The sequence below is a fragment of the Rousettus aegyptiacus genome, unplaced genomic scaffold, assembly GCF_014176215.1.
Source record: "Rousettus aegyptiacus isolate mRouAeg1 unplaced genomic scaffold, mRouAeg1.p scaffold_m13_p_16, whole genome shotgun sequence".
Classification (NCBI taxonomy): Eukaryota; Metazoa; Chordata; class Mammalia; order Chiroptera; family Pteropodidae; genus Rousettus; species Rousettus aegyptiacus.
Window position 1 is genome coordinate 30,339,259 of NW_023416291.1, and position 21,625 is coordinate 30,360,883.

General features: G+C 37.4%; 1 pseudogene; it reads left to right on the forward strand.

Annotated features, from left to right (window-relative positions):
• Positions 1-7,528: 7,528 nt before the first annotated feature.
• Positions 7,529-7,647, forward strand: LOC118612593 (annotated as a pseudogene).
• The last annotated feature ends 13,978 nt before the right edge of the window (positions 7,648-21,625 follow it).

Sequence of the window (21,625 nt, forward strand, 5' to 3'; positions counted from 1 at the left end):
TTTTCTTTTCTCCTGTCTCTTTTCACAGCTAAATCCAAGCTTAAAAGGAATTTTTTTCTGGTAAATCTTTCTGGAATCCCTTACTATAGCCGAGCCTACCATACCGTGTTAATTTCTTTCCATTGTAATTTTGCTGTTTCCATCACCTGCGCAGAATGGATAACAGTTAGGAGTTAATTGTTTTTGAATGAAAAAGAGATGTCTAGATTTCTGAACCAACAGACTGTCCCTGAAAATTTAAATCAAAGCTAGATTGATACGCCTTGAGGCAAAAGTCAAAAGCAGTTTGGAAGAATGGGAAAGAAGGTGGTTGAGTGAAAAGTTGCTGTTGAGTTCCAGGAGATACCCAGATGTAAGCAGGACTTGAAGGTCAGAAGAAATAAGCTTTTAGTGGGCATCACTGGGGATGCTAAGCCTGGGCTGAGAGCAGGGTACCATTAAAATGGGGCCGGCCACAGGGAAGTCCAGGAGAGGACAGAGGAGAGAGAAAAGGGAGAATCTCTGCATACTTGCCAATCTGCAGAGGTCCTCTTTTCAGGCTCTGGCTAGAGAGAAAGTGTTTTTTTTTTTTTGTTTTTTTTTTTTCCTGGAGTGTTCACTGACAATGCCCGTTGCACAGTTCTGGGACTTGGACCACTTTTGGGTGAAAGCTTAGAGATAAATGAGGGGGAAAACACCCCAGTAAACACTGCTACTAGTTATTTTCCAAGTTTTGGCTTTCCTTCTAAATTGTCTTTTTATTGTTTAATTTTCAGAGTTTTAAAATAGCTGCTTTTTATATTTTCTCCAGGGTTTATGGTTGCAATCAGTAGGAGAGGTAGTCTACACTGGGCTTATTCTATCTTGGTTGGTGCTGGAAATTGGCAATTTCTTTTAAAATATTAATTGTTACATGAAAACCATTCTATATGTGCCATTGCACTTATTTCTATTTCAGTAAATATGAATCAAGATTATATCTTAATCCAGAAACCAAGAGTCACTTTTAACATTGCAATTTATATATAACCAGTCACTAAATCCTACTGATTTCCTAAGAGCCAGTAGCATGGTGCTTAAGAATATTGGCTATTCCACTCAACTGTCTTGTTCTGAAATCTGGTTCCCCAACTTTCTTTATGCTGGGACATTTCTTTAAGCTGTTTGTACCTCTGTTTCCACAACCACAAAATGGGAATGATGTTATCAGTGAAAATAAATTATACAGCATTTGTTTTGGGGATTGAGTCAATACATGTAAAGGAATTAGAATAATGGTAAAAATAAGTTTTAGCTATCATTCCCTTCATTCTAGATATTTCTCAAATGTGTTTAATTTCTACCATTATCATCCTGGTTCAAGCAGAAATTTGAAACACTTAAAACAATATTATTCTAGGCTCTGAGAACTAGAAAGTAAGCTTTTAAAACTGTTGAGGATAAAATGTAGGAGAATTTAAGTGATTTTTGCAGCATTTCAAACTTTTGTTTATTGATTCAAAAAAAAAAATAACAGCAGGTAAGGCAGAATTTGAAGATAGGCAAGACTTTAAAGGTAGGGGTTCTCAGACTTTAGGCTGCTGCACTGAATCAAGTGAATTAGAGATCCTAGTAAGCCAAGGAATCTACGGTTTTAACGCACGAACACTCATCATTCTGATAACGGATAATTCTAGAAGCAAACTCTGAAATCAGTAGTGCTTCTCTGACAGTGTGATAAAAGTGAACAATGTGCTAAATTCTGTTGGAAGTTGAATTATCTTGTTTTATAAAAGATGACCTGGTACAGCATCAGCTTATTGTCTAAGGGCACAGAAATGGCCAAATGACCCATATGTTAGTGTTAGCTTTTCCCATAAACTCTTGGGAACTTGTTGACTGGGAAATAATGGCTCCATGGCAAGGATAACCTTTTTGAGTTCACTCTCTTTGATTTGGGGCAACATACCTCTTACTCCTACTTGCACGTCCATTGCCATTATCAGCCGTCTTTTATCTACTGTTGCTTGACACTCTCACCAGCGTCACTCCTTTGCTGCAGGTGTTTCAGATTCTGATGTGATTTCTTTCATTCTATAAATTCACAGGTCAGTTTTTTTTTCTGGTTTAAAGGACAGAGAGGAGGCCAGGGGTCAGGAGAGCTATTTGACTTTTCAGTCACTGTTAAGGTAACTTTTGTTCAAGTCAATATGGGCTGCTGCTCTACAAAAATGATGTTATTGATGATTTGTAGAATGTATTCTAATTTTCTTAGTGTAGTCTATTCTATTTTCCCTCTTTTTATTTCTAGCCCTGAAGTGGGATTACAAATATCATAATTATAATAATAAACTAAAGTGCTTCCAGAATGCTGTTTTGAATGCATTTACCATTGGCTTAGTTTCTAGATTTAGGAATTTGTCATTAAGTTAGGATTCTTTTTAGGTCCTGTAGTCAGATGGCAAGACTGTTAGGAATTTTTCCAAGTAAAAGCTTATTTCGAGGGCTATTATATTTAGTTTTCATGTTTTTAGATTTATTAACCACCACTCAAACTCTTTGCCTTCAACATCTTCTGGCACCATAAATACAGCTGCCCAGATATACCACCTAAGCCTAGCATATCATAAGCACATTGGAAATAAGAACCATCCCTGTAGCCTGTAAACCCTGGTAAATAGTGTGTTCTCCATAGTACTCATCAAGCATCTATAGGCAAGTTGACTACATAAGCAGAATCCTTGTACCCTGTAAACTGCAGTAGACAATACGTCCCCTGAAATTCTCTGCAAGCACTTGGAAGATGGGGTCGTGTCTATTTTGTTGAAGGAACTCACTTTGAGAGCAAGAGATAAAAGTATTCTCATCTCTAAATTATGAACTAAAGATTCAGAATTGGGGAATAGAAACTTCAGTGTTTGGATAATGCAAACAGAAGACAAGTTAAATACTTCGTTTTCTTTCTTAAATAGTGCATATAAGTTTGAAGTAGCTAACATTACAAAAGCAGTTAAGAAAATAGCTTGTAGGAAACCAGGAAATTTGTAATAATTTTGGGGAAAGATCTGTTCTAGTTCATATAAAATATTGTTTATGAGGTTTCCTTTCCATTTCATTTATTATATTTTTAAAATATGAATTGTTTTTCTCTAAAAGAATCCTTATATTGAGATTGCTCTTATGATTCAGCAAAGAATTCATTGGTACACTTCTTAGGTAGTCTGTCTTTGGGTTGTTAAGTTTAGTTTTATAATATTGAATTTCACTTCTCTTTTGCAGATGATGACCCTTTAGTTTCGGGTGCTTATTTTTAAATTACATAAGATGAAAGTTCCAAATTTGAGGGCGCTTCAATGAATTTTAAGGTAAATTGGTGAATCATCGATCCCAGACATCTAATATGTTGAAATATTCAGGTAGCATTGTTTTATCAGTCAATTAACCTGGATACAGTTAATTTGTTTTGCAAAACGAAGGAAGATCTAATAAATTAGGCCTGACCTAATATTTTAGTGACTTCCACAGAGAGCCACTAGGCTGGCAATTATACTGCTCAAATGTCTGGTTTGAATCCTGGTTTCCTCATTTATTAGTTCTTTATTCTGGAACATTATTTAAGCTATTTGTACCTCTATTTTCACAACCACGAAATGGGAATGATGTTATCAGTGTTAATAAATCATATAGCATTTGTTCTGGGGATTGAGTTAATACATATATAGCAGTGAGAATAATGCCTGGCATATTGTAAGCTTTGGCTGTTATTCCCATCATCCTAGATATTTCTCTAATGTGTTTAATTTCCACTATTGCCATCCTGGTTCAAGCAGAAATTTGAAACACTTAAAACGGTATTATGTTAGACTTTAAACCAAAGATATACTCTTTTCTAACCAATCACACTATTTTCACAAATTCTGGACTTAATATTGTGCCTGCCCATTAGCCTATTATTATAGTGAAGGCTGTATTTGAAACATTTTTGCTGTAATTGGGAGCAGAGAAGTGTCAGTAGCTGAAGGAAGATATAGGGTCAAAGCATTTAAAAATATACTAGTTATTATAGCCTATTTGATGCTGGTAGGAATAATAGAGAGGAAACCTATCTTTTGAGCACACTCACGCTTTCATTTCACCATGTTGGGGATGTGCACTGAGCTATAACACATTCTTCTCCAACCACAATGGTCCCCTTTGTTTCTGATGGTGTTAAAATGAAAGGGTCCTTAGGGATCACCCAATCCGGCTCTGTGTTTTAAAGGAAAAAGAAACAAGGTGCCAAGGGAACAAATACCATCATTTCTTTCCTAGACTAGTGCTGTCACTTCCTTATTGGGTGCCACACCCTCTGCCCCTCCAAATCATTCTCAACCCTGAAGCCAGTGATCTTTACAAAATGCAGATCTGATACTGTTCTGCTCTTACCTCCGACCCCCTTGAACCTTGGGCCCAGATCTTTAGACTGCAAATTCCAATGACCAATTACCCTGTTAAATTGAATTGATATGCGATTTGTGTTTTTGCTGTTTATAAAAATAATATTATAGATTATATTGATAAATGCTAACTTCGATGAAAAAATTTTTTTAAACTAAAGTCTAATACAGTGATTTTCACTGGTCTAGAAACTAGCCGTACATTAGAATCAGCAAGGAAGCTTTTAAAAATCTCAGTGTCCAACCCCAAGTCCCCGTCTGATCTGACCCTTGCCTACCTTTTAAATCTCCTTTTGTACCCTCACCCGAGCTTCCTGCACTTTGTCACTGAGGCCGCTTTCTGTTCTAGAACACACCATGCTCTCTCCCTCCTCGGGGGCTTTGCATTTGCTGCGTACCTCTGCCAGGATTCTCTTTCCTCCTCGTTTCAGTACTTAGACCTGACTTTCTCTGCAGAGCTCTCTTACGTTTTCTCCAGCTGCCTTTCCGTGACTTGGCAGTCTGCATGAGGACCCTGTGTAAGGCGCCCAGGGTCAGACACTGTCTCATCTGCAGCGACAGCCTCGGTGCTTCACAGAAGTGTTCTTTAAGGACACCGTGAATTATTGTTGGGTGCGTGAGTGAATAATGAATTTCTATGGACAGGTTCTAGTAGTTTCTGTGAGACAGATTAGACACAAAAAGAAATAATGCTGTTATCTGACAATTATTTCTTAGTGTACCTTTTATTTTTCTCTCGCCTCCTACAAGTTTCACCAGTTTTCTTCAGTATTCACAAAGGAATCGAACATTTAATATAAGGTAGAAATCTCTAATGATGTTGGGAGATACTTAAAATGAGCTTCAGCATGAAAAATATATCCAATTTTTACTTCGTTTTATTAAAAATCCTTTATACTCAGGGCTTAGACCAAATATTTCAGTTTGTATTTCCTTTGAGAGTCACGATCATCCAATATGTCTAATGAACATATTATAACTGCTTATTATAATGCTCAAGTCATTCCCATGGTCCCCTATTTTCTAGTCATCATTCTAATAGAATGAGTTTTCTCTTTTGCATCAATTAATATTGTATCAATATTTCTGAAAAAATTGGATTACAAAATTGTCATCAAAGATACATGTTGCACATTCGTGTAGATCACTAGATTTTTATCTTGAGCATCTTCCCAGAGTTGCTCTCTCTTTTTATTTCCTTTTCCTTGGATTTTGTTATTGTTTGGTGGTTTTTCTTCCTTGAGTCACATTCTGCAATCTCCTTATACTCAGTTCTTGAGTATAAGGAGAACTTAAATCCCATTAAGTAGAAAGAATTTTTGATAGTGTCTATCATTGGCAGGTTTCAAAAAAAAAAAAATGCCAACTGTTTTCTATCTGTTACTCCAGTGTGACACATTCTTTGAGCAGGTGGTAATTTTGATCACATTTGTTGATGCTATTTCTACAAAATGTTAAGGTTCTTGGGGCCTCTGGAGAACATCAAGATGTTAGCACGATGAGCTAGATGTTGGGGACAGTCAGGCCTGGTTTCAAGCTCTCATTTTCACACTTAGTTATGTGAGTGCAGACAGTCTCTTAATATTTTTGACCAAAGATAATTCTCCTCTGTTAATGAAGGTTGTCACTTACCAGGTGCACAGCTTCAGAAGGGACACACAGAGTGGTGAGGAAGGGCGCACCAAACTGAACAACCAGAGCAGCCGAATCAACCCTGGCAATCAATGGGGTCACAGATTTGCAGCCAGACTCTCTTTATGTCTTCAGTGCCTGTTTTCTGCAGAAACCTCTCATGACTTCTCTGCTCTTCATTTGTGACTATGTTTTCCAAATGTATAATGTTAAAGGAAGGACTAAAAAGTTTAAGACTCGGGATAATATGCTCTATTTATTGAGCACTGTTTTCAATCCAGATCCTGGCAAGAAATAGGTGGCATAGTTAGCCAGGAGTTTTGAAGGCATTTTTTTTAATGAAGTAACTACTTACAGAGGGGTGGCAGGTAAAGGGAACCAATAAGAAATGAATGCTATAGCATCCTGGAAGTAGCCCAGCAGAAGGTCATTGTCAGCTCCTGATATAAAGGGCTGTATTCCTGGGTGATTTAGAGCTGGAGCTGTTATGAGAGGATGTTCATCTTGAGCTGGCAAAGGGAGAGAGCAGGAGGTACAACTCCCTTCAATTCTCACTCCTCTTTCTTTCCCATCTTCTGACAGTACCTCCCATTGGCTGGAAGCAGCCAGAGTACAGACTTCAGAGCCTGGATGATGCAGTCCTTGTGGGTAAGCAGACAAAGGGACTTAGAGTACAGAGAATGAATTGGAGCAAATGGAAAGTATATCAGACATCATGTGAAGTGGGTATTACCGCCAATTTACAGATGAGGAAACTGAGACATAGAGAAGTGAAGGTAACTCAGATGGGAGGTCACCGAACTGGTATTCAAACCTAGGTCTGTAGGCCCCTGAAGGCCAAGCCCTTCCATCTCAGTCAACTGCTTCCATCACACATGACCCCCTCCTCCTAGCCAGACTGTGCTTTCCTGCAGGGTGGTAATCGGTGAAAAACACAGAAGGTTTCACACACTATGGACTTGGAATGTCATTTGATTTCATGTCTTAAGTACTAAAATAAAAGTCTCTTGTTTAGAATTAAGTTATTAATTTTTTAATTGAGATATAATTGACATAAAAATTATTCTAATTTTAGGTATGTAATATAATAATTCAATATTTATATATATTGCAAATGATCACCACAAATGTCTAGTCAAATGTCTAGTCACAAATTATTTTTGCTTGTAATGAGGACTTTTAAGATCTACTCTCTTAGCAACCTTGCAATACAGTATTATTAAGTGCAATCACTATGCTATACATTACCTCCCCATGACTTATTATTTTATAACTGGAAATCTGTAACTTTTGACCCTTTTCACCCAAATGAGAGTCTTTAATCCAAGTGTGTTTAACACTAAAATAAAATTTTTCATTTTTAGTCTCAACATTTTCCATTATACTTTCTTACCATATTTCTATAATCATTTGCTATTGGATTTTGGCACAAGAGAGAACAAAGACTTCTTTTAAAGGAGAACACAAAGTTATTTTCATTGGGCATAAAAATATATTGTTTCATCTACGGCCATGCCACCCTGAACAAGCTTGATCCCATCTGATCTAGGAAGGTAAGCAGGGTCAGGCCTGGTTAGTACTTGGATGGGAGACCACGTAGGAAGACCAGGTGCTGTAGGAGAAAAAAAGAAAAAATAAGGGATTGTAAGCTGACAAGGTCCTTGCAATCTGCGAGGTCAACCAAGAGTTGCCTCGCCTAATATATACATATATATATTAAAAACATATATATATATGTTCCAAGAAAGAATAATAAATATTTACAATGATTACCAATATCCAGCACTTAAAGGGATAAAGCTCTGGTTTTCTAGAAAATTCAAAGAAGTAAATAATTTTTTTTTTCACAGGCACCACTTTGTGGAGTGACAGAATAATATTTTAGATGAAGCATTGGACAAGGATTTAGAATACTGGTCATAGATCACTCTATGATGTGGAAGAGTGTGTGACCATCTCTATTCTTTCATTCTCAACTATAACATGGAAATAATACATATGTAAAATTACTTATATAGGATTGTTGTAAGAATCAAAGGAGATTATGAGGCTGACTTAATTTTAAAGGTGACCTTCCAGCTCTTAGAGTATATACCATGTATTTATAAAGTGCTTTATAATCTTTAAAGAGCTATTCAAATATAAAGAGGTACAGGATAAAGCAAGGCAGTGCAGTATTTAAACTATTCTGTGTGGGACTTTTTAAAAACTGGCATAACATTATGTTGGTTTCTGGTATTCAAGATAATGATTTGATATTTGTATATATTGCAAAACGATGTGTCTGAGACTTTTTATGAACAAAACTTTATTTTAATTCTAATTTAATTATTAGAGGGATTAATTGTACCAGAGCCAAGATAGTGGCACGCATTTAGAAGGAAGTTAGAATTTATTTGAAAGAGATTTTTGTCTGACATGTTCCTTGTTTCCCCTTATATTAACTTCATTTGAAATTACTTTGGATTTTGTTCACTTGACATGTTGAATAGAGGTGAAAAAGGCAGAAAGGATACCTTGTACCCTTTGGACTCTTGTTCTTTCAAGCAGTTAGTGACTAATTGGTGCACAATGTCCTGAGCAAACCGTGCAGAGTGCTGCAGCCGCAGTCCCAAACCTCGCTCAGGAGGGGAAGAGTGGTTCTTCCCTTCACTTACCATTGCATTATTTCTAATGTTATTTCCTTTTTGATGCTCAATTTACCCATTTGTAAATGTGAGTTATTATGAGATGTGATGTTTTAATGAAGTAACATAAGTAAAACCTTCTCTTAGAACAGACAACTCTCCATAAAAGGTAAAACAAGTTGCCTTTATTGCTTTTATTCATTCACAATGGAGGGCAGAATTAAGTCAATGGATAGAATTTACAGGGAGACTTTGTTTCAATATAAAGACTATTGTAATGGTTAGCTCTATTTAAATAGGTCTTTCTGACTGCATCTACAACTCCCCAAATGAAATAAAAAAGCAAATGACATGTGCACATTTATCTTTCTTTATATTTGTGAATATCAGTCAACAAATATTTATTGAGGGCCTACTATGTCAAAGAACTCTAGAGTATATAATGCTAAGCATTAGAAGTTATGGTCGATGCTCTCCAAAGTTTACTAATCCCAGAATATTAGTAAAACAACATTTCAATAGAAACATAGCAGCATCTGTAGAATGATTCAACAAGTTAAAATGTTTTTATAGACAGCATATCTTCTGGGACACTGAAGCCTGAATCGAGCCATCAGGATCAATAACAATTTATATAAGAAAAATCATAACAGTTAAAATTTCAACTACGCAATCTCGAAACACCTTTTTATATTCCATATATTTCAGGAGTCTCACCAGTTGAGAGTCTGAAACTTGATATTCTATTCCATCTGATCAAACATTTAAGGATGAAAAGAAATCCATAGAAAGTTTTTTTGCAATCGAAATTATTTTGAGTAATGTGTACCGCTGTTGATTTATTTATTTTCTCTCTTCTTAGATATATTTCCCTTAAGATGGAATCAGATGTCCATGAAACCTCCTCTCAAAAGGAAGTTTTATACTTTCTCTAAATTATTTATTATCTTTTAGTCTGGCCATCACATCCAAATGGCATACTATCTCTCTCTTCTTATTTGAATGATTGTATTTTTTGGAAAGTGAAAAAATTAAAAAATTAAACATTTTTTTCTCAGTTTTTTTCAAATATTTTCTCAAATGTCTCTATTTCAACAAGATTTACTCTGGCCATTCTATTTAAAATTGCACATACTCTACACCCTGGCCCTCCTAATCACTCTTAATTAGCTTTCCCTTTTTCTTTTCATTGTTATTATTTTCTAATATGTGATATAATTTTCTTATTTATTATATTTACCTCTTGTTTATCTCCTCTCGATAATATAAGTTTCTTGGCATTGATCTAGGCAATTATTTTTGGATATGACAATAAAAGCAAGGGCATCCAAAGCAAAAATAAACAAATAGAATTGCATCAAATTAATAATGTATGCACAGCAAAGGAAACAATCAACAATCAACAGAGTGAAAAGGTAACCTATAGAATGGGAGAAAATATTTGCAAACCACATATATGATAAGAGATTAATAACCAAAATATAGAAGGAACTCATATAACTCAATAGCAAAAAGACACAAATAAACTGATGGAAAAATGGACAAAGGACCTGAATAGTCATTTTTTCAAAGGAGACATACAAATATCTAACAGGTATATGAAAAAGTTCTCAGCACCACTAATTGTCAGGGAAATGTAATTTAAAACCACAACAAAATTCACCTCGTACCTGTTAGAATGCTGTTATCAGATAGACAAGAGATAAGTGTTAGCAAAGATGCAGAGATAAAGGAACCCTTATGTACTATTGATAGAAATGTAAATGGATACAGATATTAAGAAAAATAGTATTAAGTTTCCCTCAAAAAATTAAAAATTAAACCATGAGACAATCCAGCCGTCCCACTTCACGGTAAATATCCAAAGGAAATGAAATCAGGATTTTAGAGAGAGATCTTCACTCCTGTTTTTATTGCAGCATTATTCATAACAGCCAAGATATGGAAGCAACCTAACTGCTGATGGTTAAATGTACAAAGAAAATGTATAACATTTAATTTTACATTTACTTTTAAATGTATAATGTATAATATATAATACAATACATATGTATATGTCTATAATAGAATATTATTGAGTCTTAAAAACAAAGAAATCCTGCCACTTGCAATGACTTGGGTGAACCTGGAGGACATTATTCTAATAAACCAGACACAGAAAGACAACCACTACATATCATTCTATGTGTAATCTAAAATACTCAAATTCATGGAAGCAGAGAGTAGAATGGTGGTTGGTGGGAGCTGGAGGAAGGGGGAAAGGGTGAGAAGTTGGTCAAAGGGTACAAAATTTCAATTATGTAAGATAAATTCTAGAGATCTAATGTGCAGCAATATGAATATAGTTAACAATACTGTATTGTGTGCTTGATATTTGCTAAGAGGATTGCTTGTAAGTGTTCTCACCACACACACACACACACATACACACACACACACACACTCAAATGAGAATGGTAATTATTCTAGGTGACAGATCCGTTAGTTTGCAATTATTTCATAGTGTATAAATATATAAAAACCATCAAGTATACACCTTAATACATACAATTTTAATTTATTAAATAAAGAAAAATATAATTTAAAACCTGATTGAAAGTGTAGTTTGTCCAACTGAATTTCCATTGTGTAGCTTGATATGTTAATCACATAACACGTTGGCTCAAGAACCTCTGGTTCTTGGCTAAAAATCTGACCTTTTTACAGATCAAGGTTTTCTAAAAATTTAGAGCAGTGATTTTTAGAAATGATTTTTTTTTTTTTTTTTACCTCGAATCCTGGAAGCATTGCAGATCAAATTCTTCGGTATTTAATGTATGATGAAGTGTCATACAAGTCAGAAGGCAAGCAAGCAAAGTAACGAAAGGAAAGCAGTGATACTGCTAATGGCAGTGAGGAAGTGGTGGCAGAAATGCTAAGTTCAACCTCTAATGTGGTACTTTTTCATGCCTTTGAGACTAATGTGGTATAAAAAGTATAGGTTTGGGTACTTGAAATATTTGTGTTCTGTTCCCAGCTTGACTCTTTTATAAGTGATGTGACTTTCAGTCATTAATTTCTCTGACCCTCAGTTAAAGGGGTGTATAATAATTACTTCAGAGTAGTTTTAAGGATTAAAGGAGGTAATCATTGCTAGATAAAAGCTCCAAAATGGTAGCCATTGCTACCGTTCAAGTAGAAACAGTCAGAGGCAGTCCGGGGAGGTGTCACTGGGGAGAGAGAGATGCCATATCTGGACATGCAGATTTGACATTTTCCGCTTACAGGTGCAAGACAAAGTTAGAAAGGAATGCAGGAGAGAAGCATTAACTGAATTTTAAAGACAAATAACATAGGCCTGGCACTATTCCTGGTTAGTGATTTTGGAGGTTTAAGGCAGTATTTATAACTAAATTGGAGACCTGCTAAGTTCCTATGATTAATTGCTCTCAAACTTATCTTTTCTCAAGGACAGGGAATAGAGAGGAAGTGAAATTTAGAGAGAATAAACATTTCCCCCAGGAAATGATATAATATGAACCTTTGGAAAAACAGCAATCGGAGAGACAAATAGTCTACAGTTTTCTTAGAATTTTAGAGAACATTTTTGGCTAAAATAATGAACCATTGCTCATTATAGGAAAGAAATGACATCTTGATTGCTGGTGAAATTAGTTATTAATTTGGCTCTGTTTAAGAAAGCAAGAATTCTAGCGTGCACACTTTGAAGTTTGAAGACAATTTCTTTCCCTCAACGCACTCTCTATCTCAGGAGCCACCCGTCATCCAGACATGGTGTCGGAAAACCCTAAATTCTTCAGCTATTCCTGTCTTGTAATGAGTGAGAATGAACATAAACTAGAGAATGAATGGCCGCCAGCCAACAGCTGGAGGTTAGGGATTTGCCCCTTTCGCCAGATTGAAACTGGGCCATGCTTCTACAGCCCATCCTCATTTTAGGGGTTTAGAAAGAGGAGCAATAATAATGAAGAACCTCAGTAAGGAGTGAAGGAGACCCCATCTTATGTGAGCTTCAGTCAGTCGTATTCAGCTCAGCCTTAAACAGCTAAATTCTCCTAAGGAGGGAGGCATTTCTGATCACGTTATGCCAACTGGAAAGGATGGAGGCAGTTACTGAAAGACCGAGGGAGCGAGAGATTCCTAGTCTTATGAACACTGAGTCTTGGCTGGACCCCAACGCCGGCAAGCTGAGTGGAGAGCTGACCTTCCAGCAGAGGGCAGTGCAGCTGGCTTTTTGGCAGAGAGGGCTGTCTGCCCAGAGGATGCAGGTTTGAATAAAACTTCTTATCAAGCAACGGGCATTTGGGTTACTGCTCCTTTTCTGGTTTGTGAAGCAGGATGAGGTGATTTGTTCCCATTCAACTTTTCATCTCTTCTCTTCCTCATTTTTGAAGGAAAGTGGGTAATTTTAGCATAATGATGTACTGGAGTTATGAGAGACAATGTCACTAAGAGAAACTTTTTCTTGTTGATTGGGATGTTCGAACATGGTTCTCTGTGGACTGGAGTGTGACCCCTAAAAATAGCATAAAACAGTATATTTACACCAGGCATGTTCATGACTGGCCACTGTTTCACCTGATAATGTGTATACCTGTCCACCCTTTCAGAGGTAGCAGTTCATTTAGGGAAAGATTACAGGGTTTGTTGCTGCCCTTCCCTTCCAGTGATGCTCTCCTCTGCTACATGAGCTTTGCATCCCGAGAAATGGGTATCTATGTCCCGGGATGTCTAATGGGGAATTTTTCTGTGGCTCGAAATGGTAATAATAAGAATCATGATGTCCATGAATATCCCCAGCCTTTCAAAGTGTCATTCATATTTCTGGCACAAGGGCTACAGAAATTTTCGTCAAAAGTCATTTTAATAATAATGTTTAAACATTAAAGGAAATGAGTTGCAGCACATAAAAGGCATATACAAATATAGTATATTTCAATTTAATAACCTTCGCATCTTCAAAGTCATATTTTAACAAGTCCTTGGTCAGTCGAAATTTTTACCTACTTTCCAAATTAGGACTGGTCTAACACACATTTTTCAAATATAATCCCTTTATATTTCTAGATAAATCCATTCCTTCCTACTGTGCCTGAAGAATCATTTGAGTGTCTTCCTCATGTGTTTGCTTTTAATGAATCATTATGTTATTTGCTGTCCATTCAGCTGTGAGAGGGCTCCAGAGAGAAGCTGCACTGAGGGCTCCACAGGCACACGCGGCGTCTCACAGAGAAGACTCTGAAATCATCCCTGCTGATTGTTGGCTGGTACTTATCGCTGCCCACCTGTAGTGATTCCCTGGAAACAGCCACCTGGTGTGTCCTGGTGTACATTCATCTTACAAGGGCACCCGCGGTGCTTCCATGTTTACTAGGGTTTTTTGACAAATGGAAGCAAAACTGCACCCTGCACACCAGCCCTGAGATTTGGAAGAAAGGGCTGGTTAGGGGGGCGGATAGTCCCTTCCACATGCCCTTCTCATGATTCCTGAAGGTGCTTCGACCCCAGTCCTTCTGTCTGCTTGGGTAGGAAAATGGGTGGTCTCTTTGTTTCTCTAGCTCACATCAAGCGTAGAATGTCTTTGTTTGATCACCCTGCCCCATTCCGTGGACCTGTAGCTGGTGGCTCAGCATGTAGTTACTGAATTCAGACTACCATAATCTATTTCCTATTTTACAACTCAAATAGCTATGTAACTCTGTGATGTATAGAGTATTTCTCACCGCAGAGGTAAAACCAGGTTCATTATAACGGACCACCTCCGTAGTGTTGCGATAATTGAATGGATAAATTTGCAAAGTATGCAATTCACGTAATGAAAGATTCTACTTTTTTGTTGTTGTTTATTTTTGATACGTCTTGTGGAAGTGTGTTCTGTTTGTCTCTCATCCTCCTTCCTGTAGTCTGTTCAGGGTGGTTGTGGGCTCGTCATGATCAAGTCTCAAGAAGCTCTAAGCCAAGAGGGCAAGGGCAAGGTGAAGAAGAACGGGGAGAGCACATTTGGAGAAATTTAGTTCTATTTAGATGAGATCTGGAGTCTTTCTACAGACTTCCGTTGTACATGAGCGAACACTAGGAAGGTGCTCCAGGTGGGAACATTGGCACAGCGAGTAACACGGGCCGCGGAGGCGAGTCCCAAATCTGTGTAAGGCTCAGAATCACCTGGGAAAATTTAAAAACCGTTCTCTGAGACTGGGTCAGTAGATCCGGGGCGAACATGGGACTCTCTATTTCTAAAATGTTTTCCACCCGATTTTGAGGATAAATCTTTTATAGAAATCCTTGCCTAGTGGTATTAATAGCAGAATTTGGGAATGGACATTAGAGTGAAAGTGAGCGCCATGTGGTAATTATGCACAAAAAAGATGCTGAATGATGTTTTTCCTATTATCATTCTTTTACAGAGAAAAGTCCAATTGTGGTTTCAATAAACTTGACTTTGGCATCAGACTGTAGAGCCGTGTATGAGAAAAGTCCCTTACAATGGGGACTGAAGGATGGGACGTGAGGACAGGGATCAGATATATTGTATTATCTATTTTATTTCTGCAACTTTTGCATCAAATTTACATTACTTAATTGTCATAATACACTTTGGGGCAGAAATTACAAATCAGAATGAGCACCAGAGAGTTGTTTTTTTTGTTTGTTTGTTTTTTGTTTTTGTTTTTTTAGAATAAGCTCAATTACAATGGAAGCCATCCACTATCCACCAGCAGCTTTTACTGCTCTGAGATGCTTGTTTCCGTCTGTTTGCCTTCTAGCCAAAAGTGAAGGAGTAGGCTTTGACCATTAGCCAAACCAGTAACAGGCAGATTTATTTTCATCGTAGCCAGTGGGCAAGCAAAAGGAGCTCACTTAAACACTGTGGTTATGGAGAGTGAAGAGATTTAAGGAAAATTTACCTTCATTCTCACTTTTACTAGATCTTGGAATAGATATCAGTGCTGAAAAACTATTGGAGGAATTCACTTAGTGGCTCTTCTACAGAATAAAGAAAGACTAATTAGTTGTTTTCATTGATAAAGTTCCCCCTAAATTGCTCGTCTTTTTCAATTCTGCCAGCCTAGATGGTGATAAAAAGCAGCAGTGTGTGACTTGAATAATTCTTGACTACCTGGAAGTCTATTTCTGCCTGTCATCTCATCTCCAAAAGATTATTTTGGTTAGTTGAATGACAGCAGGAACTTCTTGCCGCGTGCTTCCTAGGAGTGGCACAGCATGTCACATGGCTCAGCCTCCTCTAAGTCCTCTTTAGACACCTGCCTCACCAAGCCTCCAAGGTAACTGCCAAAATTTTTCTTCTCTTACTAGATAAGGCCTTCATTGCCACACCGCTCTTCCCTTACCTCTTCCTCCTCTTCCTTCCAAAATCCAGATCCCCTACACATGATCGTTACTTTTGCACAGCTCCCAGGGAGTGGTCTTTGATCCTCGATTTTACGTTTGCTTTTTTTATCTTGACGAATGAGTAAAATTGTCTATCTCTATCTCATCTTTAATAAAGTACTATTACTATTATTATCATTACTACTATTTTACTAATACCAATATCATCATTCTCACCAGTGATGTAGATGATAGTAAAATAATTCTAACTAACTTAAGACCAGAGTAGCATTTTGCATGTAATAAGAAACCCAGCAATTTGCTGAGGGGCATAATTTACTAAGTGGAGGCAGAATTTTAGTGCAGGTGAGTATATAGCTTATATTTTTTATGTTTTAATGACATTTAAAGTTATCAATAGGATGCATTAATTTGACCTTAATTATGGTAATTTGAAATTACCACAATTTTTTTAGTTTACAATTTTAAGTGAATTTTTAATCATTTTTATTATCTTTTTTTCTGGGTGACTTCAATATAATGAAATGCAAAGTGTAGCTCATTTCATTGTCTCTGGAGGAAAGAAATGAAATGAAAGCCAACTAAGAAATTAGAGGGGAGTTGAAGACATGTACCTGTATCCAAGACCAACCAGTGCGGTGCTAGAATTTAGGATGGCTAGCTGTGTGCTTCTCTTCTCAACCCTGATCAGTGACTACGCGTTGGTAGCTGGATATCAGCCATGGTGAGATTGTCTGCACCGTGTAAATTAGCAAATGCTACTGTCTCGGTTTCCTAATACAGGATTGCTGCTCTGTGATAGGATTTTGTAATATAATTGTTGGCAGGGCTGCACCCCATCTTCTGGTGGCTCCAGGTGTTCCTTGTCCTGTGGCCATATCATGCCACTTTCTCTGCCCTCGTGATCACATCACCTTCACGTCTCTGTCTGGAAACTCCCGCTGTCTCTCACAAGGATACATGTGATTACATTTCAGGCCCACCCAGCTAGTCCAGAACAAGCTTCTCTCCAGCACCTTAGGCATGTCACTTGCTGTATAAAGCAACATTTGTCCTTTTGCAAGATAAGGTAATATTCACAGGTTCTGGGGAACAGGACATGGATTTGGGGTGGGCCATCATTCAGCCCACTACAGACAGATGTAAAGCACTGATCCTGTGTTAAATAGAAATGTTTAAATGGTGTGACACAAGAAACAACCCTTCAGAGAGAATGCTGCAGGAGGGTACAGTCGCAGTGAGAACTGTGTGTACTAGTTGAATGTCAGCCCTGTCGAAGAAATATTTTCATCATTGCAGAGGATAGGTACACTTGATTAAATTATCCATACATTAAAATAAAAGTTTTTCACATTGTTCATTATAATAGATGACACTGATATTTTAAAACTTGTAAAGTGATATGAAATAGACATCATAAGAAGGACTTTATGAAACAATGTCCTTAATCCATGACTGGACTGTTTTTGTAGCCTGAGATTTTCTGTGTTTTCATTTCCTTTTACATTACAAATCTGGTCTCCTATCTTTTAATGTATCTCAGTGATAAATTTTTATGACTGTAATTCCATTATAATAGATGAAAAATCCATTTTTAGAGTGAGTATCAGGAAATGTTTATTGATAGCTAGGGCAAATACTTAATTAAAGAAGTTAAATTCTGGAGGTGATACCTAATTGTTTAGGTGTTTGAAAATGAGACTACATGGAGGATTTGTGACAACTGATCTTGGCCTACCAAGACAGTCTGGAATATTTTTATTAGTTGTTCTTATTTATTATATTTATACTTTTTAGGGACTTAAAAAAAGTATATCTGTACTTATCCATGTTTTTATTATCATCAGTAATTTCTAGCAAAACCGAAATGCCACCAAATTCCTCAGTTCTGTGGCTATTCTCAGTTAGATGGTTGCTTGACTAGCACAAGTGGTCGCCTTGAAGATGGATTGACTCTTAAAAGCAAACTTCCTCGGCATGGAGCCTACGCTGATCTAGGAAAGTTATCAAGCTTTAAATTGCTTTTTAGACATAGCTGGTCCTAAGGCTTGCCATTAAACATCTGTCTCATCTAGGACAGTGGTTCTCAATCTTGGCTGTGTATTAGAATCACCCAGGAGCTGATAAAAATCCTAATGTTCAGGCTGGTTACAAGGGAATCTCTAAAGGTGGTTCCTAGTCCTCAGTATCTTTTAAACTCTCTAGGTGACTTTGCCCAGGTGAGATGACTCCTTAGAAACAACCTTTTATCAGAGATCCTAAGTGTCTCTAGTATTATCATATTACTATAAGAGTGGGATTATATATTTTAAAAAAATTAGACATTCAGGTGTTTCTGGCACTTGCTACTAATAACTAGGTTTTAAAACCAGGTTTGGATGCAATAGAATCAATTCAAATATCACTTAATAACTGGTAGGGGTGTCTAGCCCTCAATTATCTGTGGCTCTTCCTACCACGAGGAGTTCTTTACATCTTTAAGTCCTCATCCTTGGGTCTCGGTTCTCAATGACAAGACAATGAAGAATTCATTGTTTCAGGGGCTATTGAAGAAATAGTGATCAGGAGGTACTGGTAGCTTGCGATTTGAACGATGTTCGAAAGGTAGAATGCTCAATAATAGGTGAATGTTTGAGGGTGGAAAGGTGAAAGATAGGGCTGTTACGGAAACACCTTTCAGGCCTCTGGCTTGAATAAATGGGTGGCATTATTACCTGAGATAGTGAACATGGGAGGAGTAGAATGGGACAAAAATCACTAATATAGTTTTGGACAAGCTTGAGATGTCTTGTGAGATGTGCAAATAGAGATGACAATAGGACAGTCAGTGTAGGAAGAGGGGCTGGGCTGAAGGTATAATACTGGAAGATGTCAATACCTGAAACTGGCTGGATGAGATTGTCTAGATTGAAGTAAAGAAGAAAGCAAAAGGGAAAAGTAACTGCTTTTATATTGTTTTTAGAGTGAATTTATCATGTTAGAATGTTGATGGGAAATGGTAGTAAGGGAGAAGCTGAACATATGGTGGCCGGAGTGAGATCTCTGAGAAGGAAGAACTAGGATTTAGAATATGCGTGGAAGGGTTGGCGTTTGGTTGATCAAAGGATTTTTTTTTTTTAATTGTAAGATGAAGGAAAGAGGGAGGATTTGCTATAGATGCAGAGAGATTTGTAGCCACAGTTGTAGGGCATTGAAGTTCTCATAGCTGAAGTTCAGTAAGGACTCAGAAGCCGAAGCCTCTTGGATGCCTAAGAATTAGGTGTCACTGTTTTCTGAAGCTATGAAACAAGTAGATTTTACATTTACACAATTTTTTGAGCAAAAATTTTATCAGTATTTTTCTTTTCCAAATTCTCTCTTAGAAGTTTGCAGAGGTTGGCGGCGGGGACTAATATAAACCTTTTCATATGCCAAGACTCTCAGTGAATCAGAGGGGAAAAAAATCAAAGGTTGAAAAGCTTCAGCATACATGACACTTTGAAGCTAAACTTTGATAATCAAAAATGTTTATTTTTCCAAAGGAGACAAAATGATACACCTAATATTTATTATGAGCATATTTTATTATAAATCGGAGTTAATATTCTTTGAAGGTAGACTTAACCTTTCCTATGCTCCTATTAATTTTTTTTCAAAAGCCATCCATTCTCAGAATACTGACATGTTTTCTAGACAGATAACTAATAAACTTCTTTTATTGTACAGCTCATGACTAAGATTGAGACATGAAAGATGTGCTATTATGAAATTGCTAGAAGTGCATAGAAAAGGATGGGGGCATTGCCCAAGGGAACTGGGCCATCTCTGGGGAAACATTCTTCTCAGTGATGCAGAGCCTAGAGGCAGAAGGAGCTCAGGCAAGACTGGCGACGTGCTTGCAAAATAACTGCATGGAAGCCTTGCCACAGTCACCCTTCCCAGCACATCAGGACCGCAGAGTACAGCAGCATTTCACCTCTAATGGATTTACTGCCTTTTGGGCCACTTAGCATTAGCATTAAAAGGATTAGACACTTAATATTCATAGTAAAGAGAAGGGAAGGAGCAGAGAAGAAGAAGGAAGATGACTCCACATTTCAGTGTGTTTCCAAAGCACATTTTTCCTCTATAACATTCTCGTTCATTTTTGTATCGAGTTCACAGTCAAGCGCTGTGCCTGCTGGGCCTGATCAAATGGGCCAAATCAAAACACTCAGGCAGTATCTGATCCTGGGGATCCAACGCCGATGAGTTTATAATGCTTTTGGGAAGATATATAAAAGAAACAACCAAGGAAATAGTCAAGGCTATAGCAGAGTAAGTATTAAATTGTGAGGAAGCAACTAAACACCATAAGGATTCAGTGAAAAGGCTAAGCGCAGTGGCTTTGGACAAGGAGCTCTTCCGGGAGAAATATGCCTTGGAGAAGGGAGCAGGGTGAGATGATTAGAAAGGAGGAGAGAAGAGTTTCAGATGAGGAATTTTGTGACTCGGGTACCCCAGGAGCAGGCATTAGGGAGCCTCTGGTGACCCGTTCACTGCTGGGGACTGATGCAGACATGAGTGGAGAAAGAGGGTGAAGGATTGAAAGGATCCGAGGTGACACTCAAGGATATGAATGCCAGTCCAGGGGAGCCGACCCCTGGTTTTCTCCTGCCCTTTGTGATTATTTCGGCAATTAACATGCCTATAATTCAGTTTTTGTTTTAACTGATTCATTATTCATTTATTCCCTTTATTAACAAAAATAGAGATTGTTGAGTATTGCCTGGTTCCATTTGTCTGCATTTGAGGGCAGGCTCTTTATCATGGCCTCACTCTGAAAGAAAGTGACACATATAAAGGAAGACCTGTGAAATGATAAACTAAAAGGTGTGGCACTTGTGACCATACTGAGTGGCCTCCCGTGAGGATCATGTCACGCAGTGCAAGTTTCTGGGTTTACTTATTAGTTCTCAGGCCAAAATGGAGAATTATGTCTAGGCACCTGGATCAGTTGTTTTTTTGGAGCACTGGAGTTCTGAGTATTTATGAAGGAAAAGGAGTGCTGGGATTATTGGAGCGTTGGCATGATTTTACTCTCCTAGCAAAGTGGAAGCCAACATGTTTCCTTACTTTTCTTTTTTTTTTTTAAATCTTATCTTACCATTCCACTTGAATATTTCTTTCACTATAATTTTTTTGTCTTCTTCTTCTTCTTCTTCTTCTTCTTCTTCTTCTTCTTCTTCTTCTTCTTCTTCTTCTTCTTCTTCTTCTTCTGTATTTGTGTTCCTTTAAGTCACACAATACTTTTTTTCTTTGATTTAAATAAGGAATTATGAAGAAAAAAACCTAGAAGAAACCATCTAGGTTGCTCATCTTCAAAGTGGTAAGATGTAACTAATTAACCCCACAGTCTATTTTTAAAGACTTACCAAGAGAAATAACTTGTATCTCTGTGATGCATTTTAACGTTTGACAATGTTCATTGTCAAGAATTTCTTTATGTTTAACCTAAATTCATAGGTTATGTTTTAATAATAGCAGTTTCTCTTTTATGCTGTCTCAGGGGTATTCTCCTCCCTTTATTTCCAGCTCTTAATGGCCCAGTCCAGGTTCAAAGTCATGTAAGTCCCTCAGGGCCTCAGCCATGGGGGACGGTAA